Raw genomic sequence first — 19778 nt, 5'->3', positions numbered from 1 at the left:
GATGATGCTGTGTAGGCTCAACAAGAACACTCAATCCATGCTCCACTGCATCCGGCATACAAGCATAATCTGCATGATCCACATTCTCTTCCAGCAAGGTGTCAAACAAAGCTGCATCAACCTCTACAAGGCTATCACCATGGACAGGCACTCCATCATTGGCAATCAACAGCAATTTTGGGTACGATGGCTTGGAGAAGAGTGGGATTTTCCATGGCCTCTCGAGCACTGAAAGACTTGAAACATCCACACTAGGCACTAATTGCTAATTCAAACTTGCTCTAATGCTGGCCAAACTTTGCGAACATGTGGGGGTGTGTCCCTCCCACATCGTCGCAAAGTTCGTCGCAAAGTTCGCTCACCATCAAAACATGTTTTGGTACGATGGAATGAGGCAAAACGGGATATTCCATGGCCTCTCAAGCACTAAGAGACTTGAAAAATCCATGCTGGGTGAAAATTGCTAACCCAAACATACTCCGATGTGCTGACCAAACTTTGCAAGCATGAGGGGGTGGGTCCTCCCTACATGCTCGCAAAGTTTGGTCACCATCGGAGCAAGTTTGGGTACGATGGCATGGGGAAGAGCGGGATTTTCCATGGCCTTTCAAATACTGGTGGGTCCCCCCTACATGCTCTTGCAAAGTTTGGTCACCATGGGAGCAAGTTAGGGTACGGTGGCATGGGAAAGAGTAGGATTTTCCATGGCCTCTCGAGCACTAGAAAACTTGAAAAATTTACACTAGTGGCACTAATGGCTAATCCAAACATGCTCCTATGCTAACCAAACTTTTTGAACATGTGGGGGTGGGGCCCCCCCATATGCTCGCAAATTTTGGTAACCATTGGAGCATGTTTGGGTACAATGGAATGGGGAAAAGCGAGATATTCCATGGCCTCTCAAGCACCAATAGACTTGAAAATCCATGCTGGGTGCAAATTGCTAACCCAAACGTGCTCTCGTGCTGACCAAAATTTGCAAGCATGTGAGTGTGGGTCCCCTTTACATGCTCTCAAAGTTTGGTCACCATTAGAGTAAGTTTGGGTTTGATGGTATCGCAAAGAGTGGGATTTTGCATGGCCTTTCAAGCCAAACATGGGTGCTAATTACTAATCTAAACATGACCTGATGCTGAGAAACTTTCTAAGCATGTGGGGGTGGGTCCCCCCTACATGCTTGAAGATTTTGGTCACCATCAGAGCATGTTTAGGTGCGATGGCATGGGAAAGATTGGGATTTTCCGTGGCCTCTCGAGCACCAAGAGACTTGAAAAATATGCACTGGTCACACTAATTACTAATCCAAACATTCTCTGATGGTGACCAAACTTTGCAAGCATGTGGGGGTGGGTCTTCCCAAATGCTTACAAAGTTTGGTCACCATTGGAGCATGTTTGGGTATGATGGCATGGGGAAGAGCAAGATTTTCCATGGCCTTAAGAGACTTGAAAAATCTGCAGCACTGGTGGGCACTAATTGGTAATCGAAACATGCTCCAATGCTGACCATTCTTAAGAGAGAGAAAGAGCATGAAAGGGCCCCAAAATAAGCTCATAATTTCCCTAATGAGCATCCTGAAATCATATATTTTTGCATCACTATCACCATTGATGATCAAGTCATCCACATACATGACTAACAACATGATCCCTCTATCTGTCTTTTTCACATAGAGTGAAATCATGCATTGGTGGATATCTAAAATCTTATGGTAACAAGATAGTCATCAATCTTATTCCACCATGCTCTGCATGGGCCTTCTTTAAGACATATAAGGATTTATGTAACTTTCACACAAAATTTGGGGGTTCATTACTCTTATAACCTTGTGGTGGCTACACCATCTTTACAAATCACCATGGATCCATCTGGTATAAAGATCAACCTTTCACAATTGCCATGGCAAAATTATAGCTCTCGTAGAGATACCATTCTTGCAACCATGTTCAATGTCTCCTCTCGTGGATACCATCCTTGGAACCATGTTCAATGTCTCCTCATAGTCAATGCCATATATCCATGCACAATCTGTTCAATGTTGCCTTATACCTGCTCACAAATCCATTTGAGTTATCCATATGAGTGATGCTTCACCTTATAGAGCCACTTATTTATAGTTTCCTTCTTATCCTTAGGTAAAGGCAATAAGTAACTCCCATGTTATATTTGCATCCAATGCAACCATGTCCTCATACATGGCATCTTTCCATTTTGCATTTCCATGTACCTACTCAAAACAAGTGGGCTCTACCTCCTGTATTGCCTTAAGCATGTAGGCATAATGATAGGCTATAAATTCATCATATCTAAACTTATCAATAGGTTATCTAAATTAAGTATACGTGTGTACACATAGATCACTATCGAGTGTCCTCAAAACTATCCTGGTTCTCCGTGCTACACTAAGAGTACAACTGACATGATGCGAAGCTCCTTATGAAGGCTCTACTCTGAGCCATCAAGTTGCCATAGTAGCACCCCTATACTCTACCTCGCCACTTCAACAAGGCAACTATAGGCTGCTTTTGTGCTCCAACTAAAAGCACTCCTAAAAGAAAACACAAATCTACTAGTAAATCTTCTATCTAAGATACTACCTACTTCATTAGCTCATTCTTTTCATACATGTAAGGAGTTATAACTCTATGTAACAGCATGAAAACAATAGGATCTTGCAGAGACAAGAGAGAGATGCTACTTGCCGCTTTAGCCCAAAATTATGAGGCATATTCCATTTATACACGTAATAAATGACAACGCTATGTAAGCATAAACACAACAGGATATTTGTAGATGAGAGAGAGAGAGAGAGAGAGAGAGAGAGAGAGACTGGAGAAACAAAAACTCAGATTACTAAACATTGATAGAGTAGATGATGGCAACTAGGTTGCAGGTGGTGTCTCATTATCATGCTCCATCATGTAAGTGATGAGCCTAGTGTGATCATGTAGATAAAACTTCCTACTATATGCATGTGCATCGTGGGGTCCTCCAAAAGCTCACCTATATATGCAGAGAGCTCAGTGTTCTTGTGCATCGTGGGGTCCTCCAAAAGCTCACCTATATCTACAGAGAGATTAGTGTTCTACCTTAATGGCACATAAATAGCCTTACATACTTTTATACCATACTTGGACAACATGTTCAAGCCATAGTTTCTCTGTAATAGTAAAATACCATTAATTGATCTCGCCACCTCTATACTTAGGAAATATCACAGCTCACCCAAATCCTTCATCTTAAACTTAGGAAATATCACAGCTCACCCAAATCCTTCATCTTAAACTTTGGCATCAAGAACATCCCGATATCATATATGTCTGCATCACTATCATCATTGATCATCAAGTCATCCAAATAAATGATTAATAGCATGATCCCTCTATGTGTATTTTTCATATAGAGTGAAATCGTTCATTGGCAAATATTTAAAATATTATGGTAGCAAGATAGTCATCTATCTGATTTGACCATGCTTTAAGCCATATAAGGCTTTATGTAGTTTGCACAAAAAAATTGGGTGTTCATTACTCTTATAACTTGGTTGCTACACCATGCATACCTCTTATTGAAAATCACCATGTAAGAAGGCATTCTTTACATCCATCTAATATAAAGACCAACCCTTCACAATAGCCATGGAAAAATGATAGTTCTCATGGTTACCATCCTTGCAACCATGTGCCATGTCTCCTCATGTTCAATGCCATATGTTTGTGCATAATCCTTGGCACAACCAACATTGCCTTATATTTTCTCACAAATCCATTTGAGTTATTCATCTGAGTTATCGACCCACTTATATCTAAATGCATTGTTATCCTTAGGCAAGGGCTGTAAGTAACACCCATGTTGCATTTTCATCCAATGTTGTCATCTCCTCATCCATGGCATCTTTCCATTTTGGATTTCCAAGTGCCTGCCCTAGATACCTCTTGTATATGCCTTAACCATCTAGACATAATTATGGGCTAAAAATTCATCATATCTAAACCTATCAATAGGTTATGTAAACCAAGTAGACCTGTACAGTACACATAGATTGCCGAGAAGTGTCCTCAAGACTATCATGGTTCTTTGTGCTACACTAGGAGTACAAAAAAACAGGATTCCAAGCTCCGTATATCAAGACTCTACTCTAAGCCATTAAGTTGATGCATCAAGCTACCATAGCAACACCCCTATACTCTACCTCTCTAGTCAACAAGGTAACTATAGGCTGCTTCTTGTACTCCAACTAAAAGCAGTACTCCTAAAAGAAAACAAAAATCTACTAGTAAATCTTCTATCTAAGATACTACCTACTGTTTTAGCCCAAAACTAATGAGGCATATTACTTTTAGACATGTAAGCAATTATAACTCTATGTAACACATCAGGATCTCGTAGACCAGAGAGAGATACTACCTTCTTCATTTTCCCACAAATAATGAGACATTGTTTTTAGACATGTAAGAAATTACAACTATATGTAAACATAAACATAACATAATATTTGTAGCCAAGAGAGAGAGAGAGAGATAGAGAGAGAGATTACAGGTCTACTTAATACACAACAGAATCTTTGAGGACAAGATTGAGAGAGAGAGAGAGAGAGAGAGTATGGAGAATCAAAAACTCTGATTACTAAAAACTGATACAGTAGATGGCAACTAGGTTGGAGATGCCACCTGCAACTAGGTTGTAGGTCGCATCTCATTATCATGCTCCATTTTACAAGAGATGAGCCTAGTGTGATCATGTAGATCAAAGTTCCCACTATGTGTCTGTGCATGGTGGGGTCCTCAAGAAGCTTACCTATATCTGTAGAGAGCTTAGTGTTATGCTCCAATGGCACATAAATAGACTTACAACCTCTCATACCATACTTGGACAACATGTCCACTCTCTCTCTCTCTCTCTCTCTCTCTCTCTCTCTCTCTCTCTCTCTCTCTCTCTCTCTCTCTCTCTACAAATATCATGTTCTATTTACACTTACATAGATTTTTCATTTCTTATGTGTCTAAAAAGAATATGCCTCAATATTTTTGGGGGCTAAACAGCAGGTAGTATCTCTCTCTTGTCTACAAGATCCTAAAGTGTTTACGTTGGTACATAGAGTTATAATTTCTTACATGTCTGATAAGAATATACCTTATTATTTTTGGGCTAAAGTAGTAAAGTAGTATCTTAGATGGAAGATTTACTGTAGATTTGTGTTTTCCTTTAGTAGTGCTACTTTTAGTTGTATCATAGAAGTAGTCTATAGTTGCCTTTTTGAGTAGAGAGGTAGAGTACAAGGGTGTTTCCCGATAGCAACTTGATGCATAAACTTGATGGCTCAGAGAAGAGCCTTGATAACGAACTTGGCATCATGAGAGTTGTGCTCATGCTGTATCATGGAGAACTAGGATAGTTCTCCGTGATAACGAGCTTGGCATCATGTCAGTTGTGCCCTTGGTATATCACAAAGAACTAGGTTTGTTTTGGGACGAGCGGGATTTTCCATGGCTTGTCATGCACTAAGAGACTTGAAAACTTTGTACTAGGTGCTAATTGCTAAGCCAAATACGCTTCAATGCCGACAAAACTTTTCAAGCATGTGGGGATGGGTCTTGCCTACATGCTTGCAAAGTTTGGTCACCATCGAAGCAAGTTTAGGTAGGATAGCATTGGGAAAAGCGGGATTTTCCATGGCCTCTCGAGCACTAAGAAACTTGGAAAATCTGTACTAGGGGAGACATGCTCCGATGGTGAACAAACTTTGCGAGCATACGGGGGTGTCTCTTGCGCCCACATTCTTCCAAAGTTTGGTCACCATCAAAGCAAGTTTGGGTACGATGGCATGGGAAAGAGAAAGGTTTTCCATGGCCTCTCAAGGAGTAAGAGACTTGAAATATCCACTCTGGGTGATAATTGGGTAGGATGGCATGGGGATTTTCAACAAACAATATAATAGCCAAAGTGTTAATAAAATCCATTAACCATGAATATCAACTAAAATCCAATGATCCTCAATAATGAAAAAACTCATAATGATATAAGTCAACTAAGTACATCATAATCTAAGCTAACCCAGCTACTCTGGGTTTAGCTACTAACTCAATAGATTAGGTCATAATAAAAATGAGATACCCTAGCTAGTATGAGGTTAGTAGCTACCAATAAATCTAAGTACAATGTAAGCGAGCTAACCCATCAAATTTGAGATTAGTCACTATCAATGGGCACCCAATCAATATTGTCATCTAGTGTGGTCGATGTGCACGTCGAGATGGGTGTGCCAGCTATGGGGGTGGTCGAATATCTGTGGGGAGGTCTGCGTCAAAGGCAAGATCATAAGTTGGTGCTGGTGTACTCGGGATCTCACGAGTCCCATAAGCAGCTACATCCCTCTCCCTCTCTCTACGTCGTGCTACTATCAGACCTCCCTGTCTGTAAACCCAAAATCTATCATCAACATTGGTCCATGCTTGCCACTTTGTGTGTGTAAGCTCCTCTATTGTAAGCACACATTGCTCATGTGAAGGAGCACTTCTACCAACACCATCACCCGAGGTGCCACTGGGACCATCACCACCAACACTCGTGTGCTGTGAAATGGCCTCTTTGGTATCCATCGAACTCGTGTACACTCCACTCAATCTTTAGAGGCACCTCAGGCTCCTGATCTTAGTCATCAGCGGCATCGAGTCCTAAGTCACTAGCTGATGTAAAATGAAGCAGCCTTCTAGTCCTAGCATTGACTCGAGAGCGAAGCCTTGGTGAAGATCGTCAATGCCGAGAACTCTGCATATCGCTAGGTCGATTCATGCTCAATAAGAGGGACATCTCGAGAAACATACTAGCTCTTGGCTGATGCAAGAAAAATGGAAAAAATGTCCACATCCCATCCACTAGTACCGCATCACAGAGGAATGGTGGGGCATCTTGAGGGAGAGGTTGCCAAAAAACCTCCGTTAACAAGCCGTGGATATAAGGACAAATAAGGCATTTTCACGTCAGAAAATGCTTAGTGTTAAGAAAATTCTAATGTAGCACTAATGAAGCTATAAAACTACACTAATGATGGATGCAAGGCCCACTAATTGTGCTTCAACCCAAGAGAGCAAGGAGGGTGAAAACGATGTGAGAGAATGAGGGGGAGAAAACTTTGCGGTATTATAATCTCAATCAAGGATATGTGGCATGCATTTTATGATTTTTGGAAGATCAACGACCCGGATGTATGCGTGGTTTTAGGCCTAGTGAAACAAATGGCCCCAATGTTCATTTGATTTTAGGGTTGGTGGTGATCGACGACTTTGATTTGACATAGGTGTATCGCCTATGTATCGATTAAGATAAATGGACGGCTTTGATTTTGAGTACGTACCTCGATGAAGATACGTTGGATGGTCCCTATTCGACTACATATCTGGATCGAGACATGTCGATGGTGGCTGAGATCACATCTCGAAATGGATTTTAATGGAGGGGTTAGATTATATTATCGATGGAGATATTTCTACAGCTTTGATTGCATCTGCGTATCTCGATCAAGATATATGAATGGATTAGATTGCATCTCGATCAATATATATGAATGGATTAGATTGAATAAACATCAGAATTGTTTCTTTTCTAGATTTTTTTTATTTTCAACGTATTTATATCTTAACCAATATATATGGTTTTTTTTCTCACCTTTGGTATATACAAATACTTGTAAAATTAAATGAAACCAACAAAAAAAAGAAAGTTTATCCCCTCCAACAGGTGATTCTTGTAAAAACATATGTAGTAGCACACTCTCTGTCCACCATGTACACACACATGTAGATCATGGTCTTCACACACCCCTTTCCACAAACACATATACATTACCATAAAATCATAGGATGTGAGAATAATTCCATGTTTAAAAAATCATAGTTTATTATTATCAACTCTCTCATCTTCAAAAATATCATTGGCCCCGAAAAGATCTATTTCAAGGAAAATCCCTCCATATTTGAATCTTGTAGGAATAGAAGATGCATTATTTTTTTTGAGACATCTCCTGTGTCTAATTATTCAATCTCTATACCTTCGTCTAAGCCTTGATCTTGTTATACTTTGACATGTAGGTTGTGAGTGTGTGTGTGCTTGCAAGAGCTCAAGCTCTCTTCTCCCCTACATCTTTTCATGGTATCAGAGCCTGGTTCATGCTAAGGGGCTGAGCTGCAACAAGCAAGAGAAGCACAGGAAGCGGTACTACGAGGGTAAGAGCTTCAACTACTCTTCCCTATTTGTGTTGGCGACTACACCCTTATTGGGAGCTCTACGGGAGGCCCCGGTAAACGATCTCTGATTGAGGAGCTTTCTTCGCGGGAGTAAAGCTATAGGGAAACTTTATTGTCCTATCGAACAAACAAAATTTTTCGGGCCGAAAACGTGTTTCGGACACGTTAGAACCTCCGTTTTTTGGAAAGCAGGCGATTTCGAGCAATACGGGTAAGTCATCGATTCTCTGCAGAACTCTGTTTTAAGAACTGCAGGAAGACAGATTGGTTGTGCAAACATTGTGTGTGCTACAAGGAGGTCAAAAAGTTACCATTGGGTGTATGTATGCACATTGAGGTCACTGGTTGTGACATTTGAGTGTAGTACAGTATCGCTGTAGAAAATACAGCAATTTGTGTAGGACAAACCAGAGTGTTGTTTTCTCGTAAATTTGTGTCTGGCAAGATGTCAAATGATGGCATAAACCAGATTGTTGCTGAGAAGCTTGATAAGAACAACTTCCATGCTTGGAGGTTCAAGTTGACAAATTTCCTAATGGGAAAGGGTTATTGGGACTACATAATAGAAGGTGAGCATGAAGAGGCACTGGAGATACCGGAGATCAATCCGACTGCCTGCAGATGTGAAAGAGTTCAAGGATTGGAAACAAGAAGCCAAAAAAGTTATATATTGGCTCTCTATCAGTATACAAGACACCATGATTGGGCACATACAGGATGCCAAGTCCCCCAAGGAGGCATGGGACACCTTGGTAAAACTCTATGAAACGAATACCAAGGCACGAAAGATACAGTTGAAGAATGAACTTCATACTGTGGAGAAAAAGAGTATGTCTGTGAATGACTATGCATTGAAGATCAAGGGTATTGTGGAATCCCTTGCATCTATTGGTGTTTCAGTAGATGATGATGATAAGGTGGAAGTCTGTCTACGTGGTCTCCGGCCACAATACAAGGCGTTCAAGACATCTATTCAGACTCGGGAAAACATTCCCAATTTCACATATTTGGTGTCTATGTTGATTATAGAAGAGAAGAGCTTGGGTGAAGACCAACAGCCTTCACAAAACAAAAACAGTTCAGAGCAACAAGCCTTCTACACAAGTTCAGAAAGAGGACAAGGTAGAGGAGGCCGTGGAAGCGGCCAAGGAGGTGGCCAAATAGGTAATAGAATTATGGTCAGCAGCAGCAGCAGCAACAACAACAGTCCCAGAATTCACAACAACAACAACACGCGGGTAAAGGAGGCCAATTCAGAGGCAGGGGGAGTCAAAGAGGTCATGGAAATTGGCAAAGTTAGTATTATGGCCAGCAGCAGCAACAACAACAGTCCCAGAATTCACAACAACAACACACAGGTGAAGGAGGCCAATTCAGAGGCAGGGGGAGTCAAAGAGGTCGTGAAAATTGGCAAAGGTAGTATAATGATACACATAGATGTTTTTATTGTGGTAAGCCTGGACATGTGCAGGCAGATTGTTATAAAAGAAGCAGGCTGACATGCAAAATGGGAAATTGCAGCAAAACAACTATGCCTCCTCGGGCAGAAACAATGAGGATAATGAAAGGTTGTTTGTTATGCAGCATGTCATTAATGCCATGTCTGAAAATGTTGAAGCAGCACATAAAGATGATGTATTGTACGTTGATCCAGGTGCTTGGAACCCCATGACAAGTCATGGGGAGTGGTTCAAGGAGATGAAAAACCTTGAAAGACCAGGTTTTGTGGAAACAGGGAATTGTTGCAAACACAGACCTTTGGCATAAAAGAATTGGACATGTGAATGTGTAGAGAATGGAGTCTATGCAGACAAAAGGAATTGTGACAGGGCTGCCAAAGTTTAAAGTTGAAGGTATGTAGAAAATATGTGAAGCATGCCAATTTGGAAAGCAAACAAAGCATGTATTTCCACATGATAGAAATGTGAGCAGATATGCACTAGATGTTGTGCATTCAGAATCCAGATGTATGGGGTCCTACGAAGACCATGTCTTTGGGAGGCTGTAGGTATTATGTGACATTTATTGATGACCACATAAGGAAACTGTGGGTATACTTCATGAAGGAGAAGGGTGAGGTGTTCACTCATTTTTAGAATTTCAGAGTTATGGTTAAAAAGCAAACATGGAAATATGTAAAGTGCCTAAGGTCAGATGGAGGGGGAGAGTACTTCTCCAATGAGTTCTCTGAATTTTTGAAGAAGAATGGTATTCGGAGATAGTTTACATGCAGATACACTCCGTAGCAAAATGGAGTTGCTGAGTGTAAAAACAAGCACATTGCTGAGATTGCAAGAGCATTGATGGGAGAGAAGAATATGCCGCATAGCTATTGGGCTGAGGCTGTATCTACAGCAGTTTACATTATGAACGGGACTCCAATTGTAGCCATACATGATGTAACTCTAGAGGAGAGGTTTACTAGCAGAAAACCTGATTTGTTCTCATCTAAAAGTCTTTGGATGCATTGCATATGTGCATGTGCCAGATGAGCTGAGAACTAAGCTGGATCCAAAAGCTAAAAAATGTGTGTTTATTGGGTATTCCCTTGAGCAAAAGGGATACAGGTGTTATAACCCTGCTACACGTGAGTTAAGGGTAAGCAGGGATGTTGTTTTTGATGGGATGAGTAGCTGGTATGCTACTGAAAAAGAAGCTGTTGGGGCTGATGTGAGTGGAAATGTGGTTGCACAGAATACAGGTCAGCAATCACAGTCTTTGACTGGACCAGGAGAGTCCTCATCTAGTGGTTCAGTTGATAGACCATGGAGTGGCAGGCTGCATCATAATACCAGTCCTACAAATATGATTAGTACATCACATAAAGGCAAAGAGAAAGTGGTTGAGCTACATGTACTGTCCAAAAATTGTTCCATGTGTGTTTAGATTAAAAGAGTAGTAAACTTATCAAGTTTTCACACTACACCACTATATTGTAAAAACTATAAGAAGAAGAAAAACCCCTAGTTTCATTCTCCCATAATCCCCTACTCCCCTACTCCCTTGCTCCTTGCCCCACCATAAATACCCCTAACTTATAAGCTTAAGCCCCTAACTTATAAGCTTAAGCCCCCCCTTCAAAAAGCCCTCTCCCTTACACTCACGTGATACCATAAGATATGGCTTGTGAATCCCTCGGGCTGCAGATATAGTTGAGCTTTTGGAGGACCCCTTGATGCATAGGCAATTGGGAAGTTTGATCCACACGATCACACTACGCTCATCACTTGCAAGATGGAGCGTGATAATGAGATGCCATTTGCAACCTAGTTTCCATCTATTGTGCTAGTTTTTAGTGATCAAAGTTTTGATGCTCGATACTTTCTCCCTCTCTCTCTCTCTCTCTCTCTCTCTCTCTCTCTCTCTCTCTCTCTCTCTCTCTCTCTCTCTCTCTCTCTCTCTATATATATATATATATATATATATATCATCTTACAAATATCTTGTTGTGTTTACACTTACATAGATTTGTTATTTCTTACGTGTCTAAAAAGAATATGCCTCATTATTTTTGGGCTAAAGCAACATGTAGTATCTTCCTCTTATCTACAGGATCCTAGTGTGTTATATTGTTACATAACCATATAATTTCATACATGTATGAAAAGAATATGCATCATTGTTTTTGGCCTATAATAGTAGGTAGTATCTTAGATAGAAGATTTACTAGTAGATTTGTGTGCAGGGGTTACTTAAAGCCTTATATGGCTTGAAGTAGGGCCACCCAGAGCATGGTCGAATAAGATCGATGGCTATCTTGCTAGTATAAGATTTCAAATATCTGCCAATGCACGATTTCACTTTATGTGAAAAAGACAGATAGAGGAATCATGTTGTTAGTCATTTATTCGGATGACTTGATCATCAATGGTGAAAGTGATGCAGACATATATGATATCACGATGCTCTTGATGCCAAAGTTTAATATGAAGGATTTGGAGGAGTTGTGATATTTCCTAGGTATAGAGGTGGCGAGATCACATGATGGTATTTTGCTATTACAGAGGAAGTATGGGGCTTGGACATGTTGTCCAAGTATGGTATGGTAATGGACATGTCCAAGTATGGGGCTTGGACATGTGATATTTCCTAGGTATAGAGGTGGCGAGATCACATGATGGTATTTTTCTATTACAGAGGAAGTATGGGGCTTGGACATGTTGTCCAAGTATGGTATGACAGTCTGTAATAAGGCTATTCATGTGCCATTCCAGAGTAGAACACTAATCTCTCTCCAGATATAGGTGAGCTTTTGGAGTACCCCACGATGCACAAGAACACTAAGCTCTTTGCAGATATAGGTCAGATTTTGGTGGACCCCATGATGCACAGGCATATAGTGGGACTTTTTATCTACATGATCACACCAAGCTCATCACTTACATGATGGAGCGTGATAATGAGATGCCACCTGCAACCTAGTATATCAGTTTTTAGTAATTTGAGTTTTTGATTCTCCATATTTTCTCTCTCTCTCTCTCTCTCTCTCTCTCTCTCTCTCTCTCTCATCTACAAATATCATGTTGTGTTTACACTTACATAGAGTTGTCATTTCTTACGTATCTAAAAGGAATATGCCTCATAATTTTTGGACTAAAGCAACAGGTAGTATCTCGATCACTCGATCAAGATAAGTCCATATAATCCGACCCGTGCATTAAAATCCATTCCGAGATGCGATCCCAACCATTGTAGTCAAATCGGGACCGTCCCAGCGTATCTCGATTGAGGTACATAAACAAAATCGAAGCTGTCCATTTATCTCGATCGAGATACCTATGTCAAATCAAAGTCGTGGATCACCCCGCCAACCCTAAAATCAAACAAATATCGAGGCTGTTTGTTTCACTAACCCTAAAACCACACATACATCCAGGTTGTTAATCTTGCAAACCCTAAAATGCATACCATAGAACCTCGATCACATGATTATAAAACCATAAAGCTTTTTTTTTCCCTCATTCTCTCACATCATTTTCACTCTCCTTGCTCTCTTGGATTAAAGTGTAATTAGTGGGCTTTGAATCCATCATTAGTGTTGTTTTATACCTTCATTAGTGCTACATTAGAATTTTCTTATCACTAAGCATTGGACCTTTCACATTAGCCTTTCACATTAACATCCCCCTGTGTTAGGCTTAAGGTCTAGCCTGGAGTCATGAGCGAAGGGTTGCTCGTCTATTGTCGACCTTATCTTTGCAGAGATAGACTGTGAGCTAGCGGCTATCCATAGAATTGCTAGAGACACACCGTCTACATTACATATCGTGTTGGAGACTTGGAGGTGATGCTCTCATCCCTTCACAACCTTCACGATATTGTTTATGCAAATGAGTGGATAGCACATCACTGCATTGCTTCAGTATCACATGGCTTGACATAACATCAAGGTCCTGTGAGCTTGGTCCTATTAGGGATGGAGCATACTTGGACCTTTTCCTTGATAGCCATGGGATGTGGCCTGGGGCAAGGAAGCCCCTTACTATTTCGTGTTGTTTTCATCCTCGTATGGCAGCACATATCTATAGTCGATATGTTGTCGCATATGGGAGGATGCCGAACAACCGTCAAATCCCCATATACTTTGCAAAGCAGTTATATGCAGAGTTTGTCTTAGGGGAGCAGGTTGATTAAACTAGCCATTGGCCTAGCGGTACTGGGTCAAGGTCATCTCCAAGACTAGGGGATGCGGCCACCACCATCCCTTCATGTAATTGTTGCTACAGATCCTCCGTCTGTGCCTTTATCTTCTACTATCGAGGCGCTAGGCACTAGGCACCCTGGTGGGGATTGACATGCAGAGTAATTAAGATCTAAACTTATAAATTTATTTAAGTAATACCTAATTAGAGAGACTAAGCAATTATTTGTATGCTTTACTTTTTTAGTAGGCCGCCAGGACTAATATAGAGAGTGCTAGAGTTGAGGCAGAGCAGCACATGATTATGGAGCGGATTGCATAGCACAAGGCATAGCAATTGATCCTTCATGTTTCGGATTTCCGGAAGTTTTCTGACGTGACAGTGCCTTACTTGCCCTTATATCCACCACGGCCAGTTTACAGAGGTTTTTTGGTGACCTCTCCCTCAGGATGCACCACCATTTCTTCGCGATGCCTGCTGTGCTCTATGCCTTGAGGACATCAACAGTACTGGTGGATAAGCTCTAGGATGTGGACCATTTTTTCCATTTGTCCTACATCACCCAGGCGCTAGTACATTTCTCGGCATGTCCCTCTTACCGAGCACGAGTCAACCTAGCAACATAAAGAGTTCTTGTTGGCATTAACGATCTTCACCCATGCTTAGCTTGAGTCAATGCTAGGACTGGCAAGGCCACTTGACTTTACATCAGCTATAGTGACTTAGGACTCGATACCGCCGATGGCTAGGACTGGCAAGGCCACTTGATTTTACATCAGCTAGTGACTTAGGACTGGCAAGGCCACTTGATTTTACATCAGCTAGTGACTTAGGACTGGCAAGGCCACTTGATTTTACATCAGCTAGTGACTTAGGACTCGATGCCACTGATGGCAGAGATTAGGAGCCTGAGGTGCCTCTAGAGATTGAGTGGAGTGTACACGAGTTCTATGGATACCAGAGAGTCCTTCAGGAGAGCCGGCTCATAGCACATGAGCATTTGGATGGTGCTAGCAGTAGTGCTGCTTCACATGAGCAGCATGTCCTTACAACAACAGAGGAGCTTACACGTGGAGAGTGGCAAACATGGACCATTGTCGATTATAGATTTTGGGTTTACACGCAAAGATGCCTTGTAGTAGCAAGACATAGAGAGAAGGAGAGGGCTGTAGCAGCTTATGGGACTCGTGAGATCCCGAGTATACCAGCACTAGCTTATGAACTTGCATGTGAAGTAGACCTCCCCGCAGATATTCGATGACCCCTACAGCCGGCACATCCTCCTCTCGATGTGCACGTCGACCAGCCCCATCATAGATGACGATATTGATTGGGTGCTCATTTTTATAGTGACTAAACTCAAACTAGCTAGGTTTGCTTACTTACATTATACTTAGATTTATTGGCAATGACTAACCTCAAACTAGTTGGGGTAGCTCATTTTCATTATGCCTTGATCTATTGAGTTAGTGGCTAAACCAAGAGTAGCTGGGCTAGCTCACATTCTAATGTACTTAGTTGATGTTTATATCATTTATGCGTTTTTTCATTATTGAGGATCATTGCATTTTATTTGATGTTCATGGTTTAAGGGTTTTTTTAACACTTTGGCTATCATATTGTTTGTTGCATATCCCCATGCTATCGTACCCAAACATGCTCCGATGGTAACCAAACTTTGCGAGAATGTGGTGAGGACCTACCCTACATGCTCGCAAAGTTTTGGGTAGCATCGGAGCATGTTTGGATTAGCAATTAGCGCCCAGTGTGGATTTTTCAAGTCTTTTAGTCCTCAAGAGGCCATGGAATATCCCGCTCTTCTCCAATGGTGACCAAACTTTGCGAGCATGTGGGAGGGACCCACACCCACATGCTTGCAAATTTTGGTCACCATCCGAGCATGTTTGGATTAGCAATTAGCGCCCAGTGTAGGTTCTTCAAGTCTCTTAGTGGTCGAGAGGCCATGGAAACGTGACCAAACTTTGCGATTATCTAGGGGGGACACCCCCACATGCTTGCAAAGTTCGATCAGCATCAGAGCATGTTTTGATGAGTAATTAGCACCCAGTGCAGATTTTTCAAGTCTCTTATAGTGCTTGTTGAGAGAACATGGAAAATCCTGCTCTTCCCCATGCCATCGTAATCAAACATGCTCCGATGGTGAACAAACTTTGTGATAAGCATGTGGGGGGAACCCACCCTTGCATGCTCACAAAGTTTGGTCACCATCAAAGCATGTTTAGATTAGCAATTACCGCCTAGTACAGATTTTTCAAGTCTCTGAGTACTAGAGAGGCAATGGAAAGTCCCACTTTTCCCCATGCCATCATACTCGAACTTGCTCCGACGGTGACCAAACTTTGCAAGAATGTAAAGGGGGACCCACCCCCACATGCTTGCAATGCATATTTTTCAAGTCTCTTAGTGCTCTAGAGGCCAAGGAAAATCTTGGTCTTCCCCATGCCATCCTACCCAAACTTTCTCTCATGGTAGTGACCAAACTTTGCCAGCATGTAGAGGGGATCCACCCCCACATGTTTGCAAAGTTTGGATTAGCAATTAGTGCCCAGTGCAAATTTTTCAACATTAGAGTATGTTTGGATTAGCAATTAATGCCCAGTGCAAATTTTTCAGCATTGGAGCATGTTTGGATTAGCAATTAACACCCAGTGCGAATTTCTCAAGTCTATATTAAGGCCATGGAAAATCCCACTCTTCCCTATGCCATCATACCCGGACATGCTCCAATGGTGACCAATCTTCGTAAGCATGTGGAGGGGACTACCCCACATGCTCGTAAATTTTGGTCACCATCGGAGCATGTTTGGATTAGCAATTAGTGCCCAGTGCATATTTTCCAAGTCTCCTAGTGCTCGAGAGGCCACAAGAAATCCCATCCTTTTCCATGCCATCGTACCCAAACATGATCTGATGGTGACCGAAATTTTTTAACATGTAGGGGGGATCCACCTCCACATGCTTGGAAATTTTGATCAGCATCTGAACTTATTTGGATTAGCAAATTAGCACCCAATGCAAATTTTTCCAATCTCTTATTGCTTGAAAAGCCATGCAAAATCCCGTTCTTTCCCATGCCATCGTACCCAAATTTGCTCTGATGGTGGTGACCAAACTTTGAGAGCATGTAGGGGGGACCACCCCCACATACTTGTAAAGTTTGGTCAATATCAGAGCATTTTTGGGTTAGCAATTCGCACCTAGCATGGATTTTTCAAGTCTCTTTTACAGTTTGAGAGGCCATGGACTATCCCATTTTTTCCCATTCCATCGTACCCAAACATGCTCTGATGGTGACCAAACTTTGCGAGCAGTGGGAGGGAACCCACCCCTACATGTTTGCAAACTTTAGTTAGCACGCATCAGAGCATGTTTGGATTAGCAATTAGTGCCCACCAATGCGGATTTTTCAAGTCTTTTAGTGCTCGAGAGGCCATGGAAAATCCTGCTCTTCCTGATGCCAGTGTACCCAAACTTGCTCCCATGGTGACCAAACTTTGCAAGCATGTAGGGGGGACCCATCCCCACATGCTTGCAAAGTTTGGTTAGCATCACAGTATGTTTGGATTAGCAATTAGCACCTAGTGCATATTTTTCAAGTCTCTTAATGCTTGAGAGGCCATTAAAAATCTCGTTCTTCCCAAACTTACGCCGATGATGACCAAACTTTGCAATGATCCAGGTGCTTGGAACCACATGACAAGTCATGGGGAGTGGTTCAAGGAGATGAAAAACCTTGAAAGACCAGGTTTTGTGAAAACAGGGAATTGTTGCAAACACAGACCTTTGGCATAAAAGAATTGGACATGTGAATGTGTAGAGAATGGAGTCTATGCAGACAAAAGGAATTGTGACAGGGCTGCCAAAGTTTAAAGTTGAAGATATGTAGAAAATATGTGAAGCATGCCAATTTGGAATGCAAACAAAGCATGTATTTCCACATGATAGAAATGTGAGCAGATATGCTTTAGATGTTGTGCATTCATATGTATGGGGTCCTACGAAGACCATGTCTTCGGGAGGCTGTAGGTATTATGTGACATTTATTGATGACCACACAAGGAAAGTGTGGGTATACTTCATGAAGGAGAAGGGTGAGGTGTTCACTCATTTTTAGAATTTCAGAGTTATAGTTGAAAAGCAAACAGGGAAATATGTAAAGTGCCTAAGGTCAGATGGAGGGGGAGAGTACTTCTCCAATGAGTTCTCTGAATTTTTGAAGAAGAATGGTATTCGGAGATAGTTTACATGCAGATACACTCCGTAGCAAAATGGAGTTGCTGAGTGGAAAAACAAGCACATTGCTGAGATTGCACGAGCATTGATGGGAGAGAAGAATATGCCGCATAGCTATTAGGCTGAGGCTGTTTCTACAGTAGTTTACATTATGAAGAGGACTCCAACTGCAGCCATACATGATGTAACTCTAGAGGAGAGGTTTACTGGACAGAAAACCTGATTTGTTCTCATCTGAAAGTCTTTGGATGCATTGCATATGTGCATGTGCCACATGAGCTGAGAACTAAGCTGGATCCAAAAGCTAAAAATGTGTGTTTATGGGTATTCCCTTGAGCAAAAGGGATACAGGTGTTATAGCCCTGCTACACAAACGTGAGTTAAGGGTAAGTAGGGATGTTGTTTTTTATGGGATGAGCAGCTTGTATGCTACTGAAAAAGAAGCTGTTGGGGCTGATGTGAGTGGAAATGTGGTTGCACAGAATACAGGTCAGCAATCACAGTCTTTCACACTGGACTAGGAGAGTCCTCATCTAGTGGTTCAGCTGATAGACCATGGAGTGGCAGGCTGCATCATAATACCAGTCCTGCAAATGTGATTAGTACATCACATAAAGGTAAAGAGAAAGTGGTTGAGCCCCTTAGTATGCCTGACATTTCTACAGGGCAATCTCATGTTGATGGAGAGTCTAGTGGCTCAGATGAGCCTTGATGAGGAGCTTGGGATACCATGAGAACACCTGGTGTAAAGAAGGCTATGGAAGCCATGAATGCAAAGCTGCGAAGATATGGGAGAGTGAAGAATCTTGTGCAGAGGTTTACCTATGATGGTTATGTGGCACATCACTATGCATACATGGAAAAAGTTATCAAGGTTGTAGAGCCCACATGCATTGATGAGGCTATTGGAAATGTGTGTTGGGAGAAAGCTATGGATGAGGAGATGGATGCACTAAATGGAAATGAGACTTGGGATTTAGTGCAATTGCGTGAAGGCAAGAAAGCCATTAGATGCAAGTGGGTGTACAAAGTAAAACATAACAGTGATGGAAGCATAAGCAGGTAAAATGCTAGATTGGTAGTGTGAGGTGAAAAAAAGAAGAAAGAACCTGCCTCTATAGCTCTTCCACCTCCCAAACTTGGAAAAACTACCACGAACGGGGCACCACCAGCCACCGGCTGGAACACTCTCTCAACATTCACCACCCAACCCACGCCAGACAAACAGCATAAAACAGGGGCACCATAAACCAAGACAAACACCCAGCTTTATATTCCCAGATCAAAACATTTCATACAAGCTTCTCTCAACACAGAAGCCTTACTCACACAATCATAAAAGAACTCACTCAGGCCTGTCAGCCTGCCGAGGATACACCACATCCCAGTCACCACGAGATCCACTCGCCTGCCTACTGTACCAACCACACCAGAATGAATCCGGTCACTCTCACTCCAGAAGGCGCCCACACCAGCTTCGTATGACCAACGCAGCCTTTCACCGTTGCTAAAGGCGGCTCACATCCCTCGTCAGCAGTCACCGTTGAATCACCAGCGTGGCCTCCAGTACAAGGCGGCTATCCTCATATGTGTTGGCTCTGCAGATCACCCGCCAGGCGGTCTTCTTCTCACGCCTGCA

The sequence above is a fragment of the Cibotium barometz genome, chromosome 42 (assembly GCF_041138505.1).
Source record: "Cibotium barometz isolate CiBa-2024 chromosome 42, ASM4113850v1, whole genome shotgun sequence".
Taxonomy (NCBI): Eukaryota; Viridiplantae; Streptophyta; class Polypodiopsida; order Cyatheales; family Cibotiaceae; genus Cibotium; species Cibotium barometz.
Note: the sequence above shows the minus strand (reverse complement) of the source record.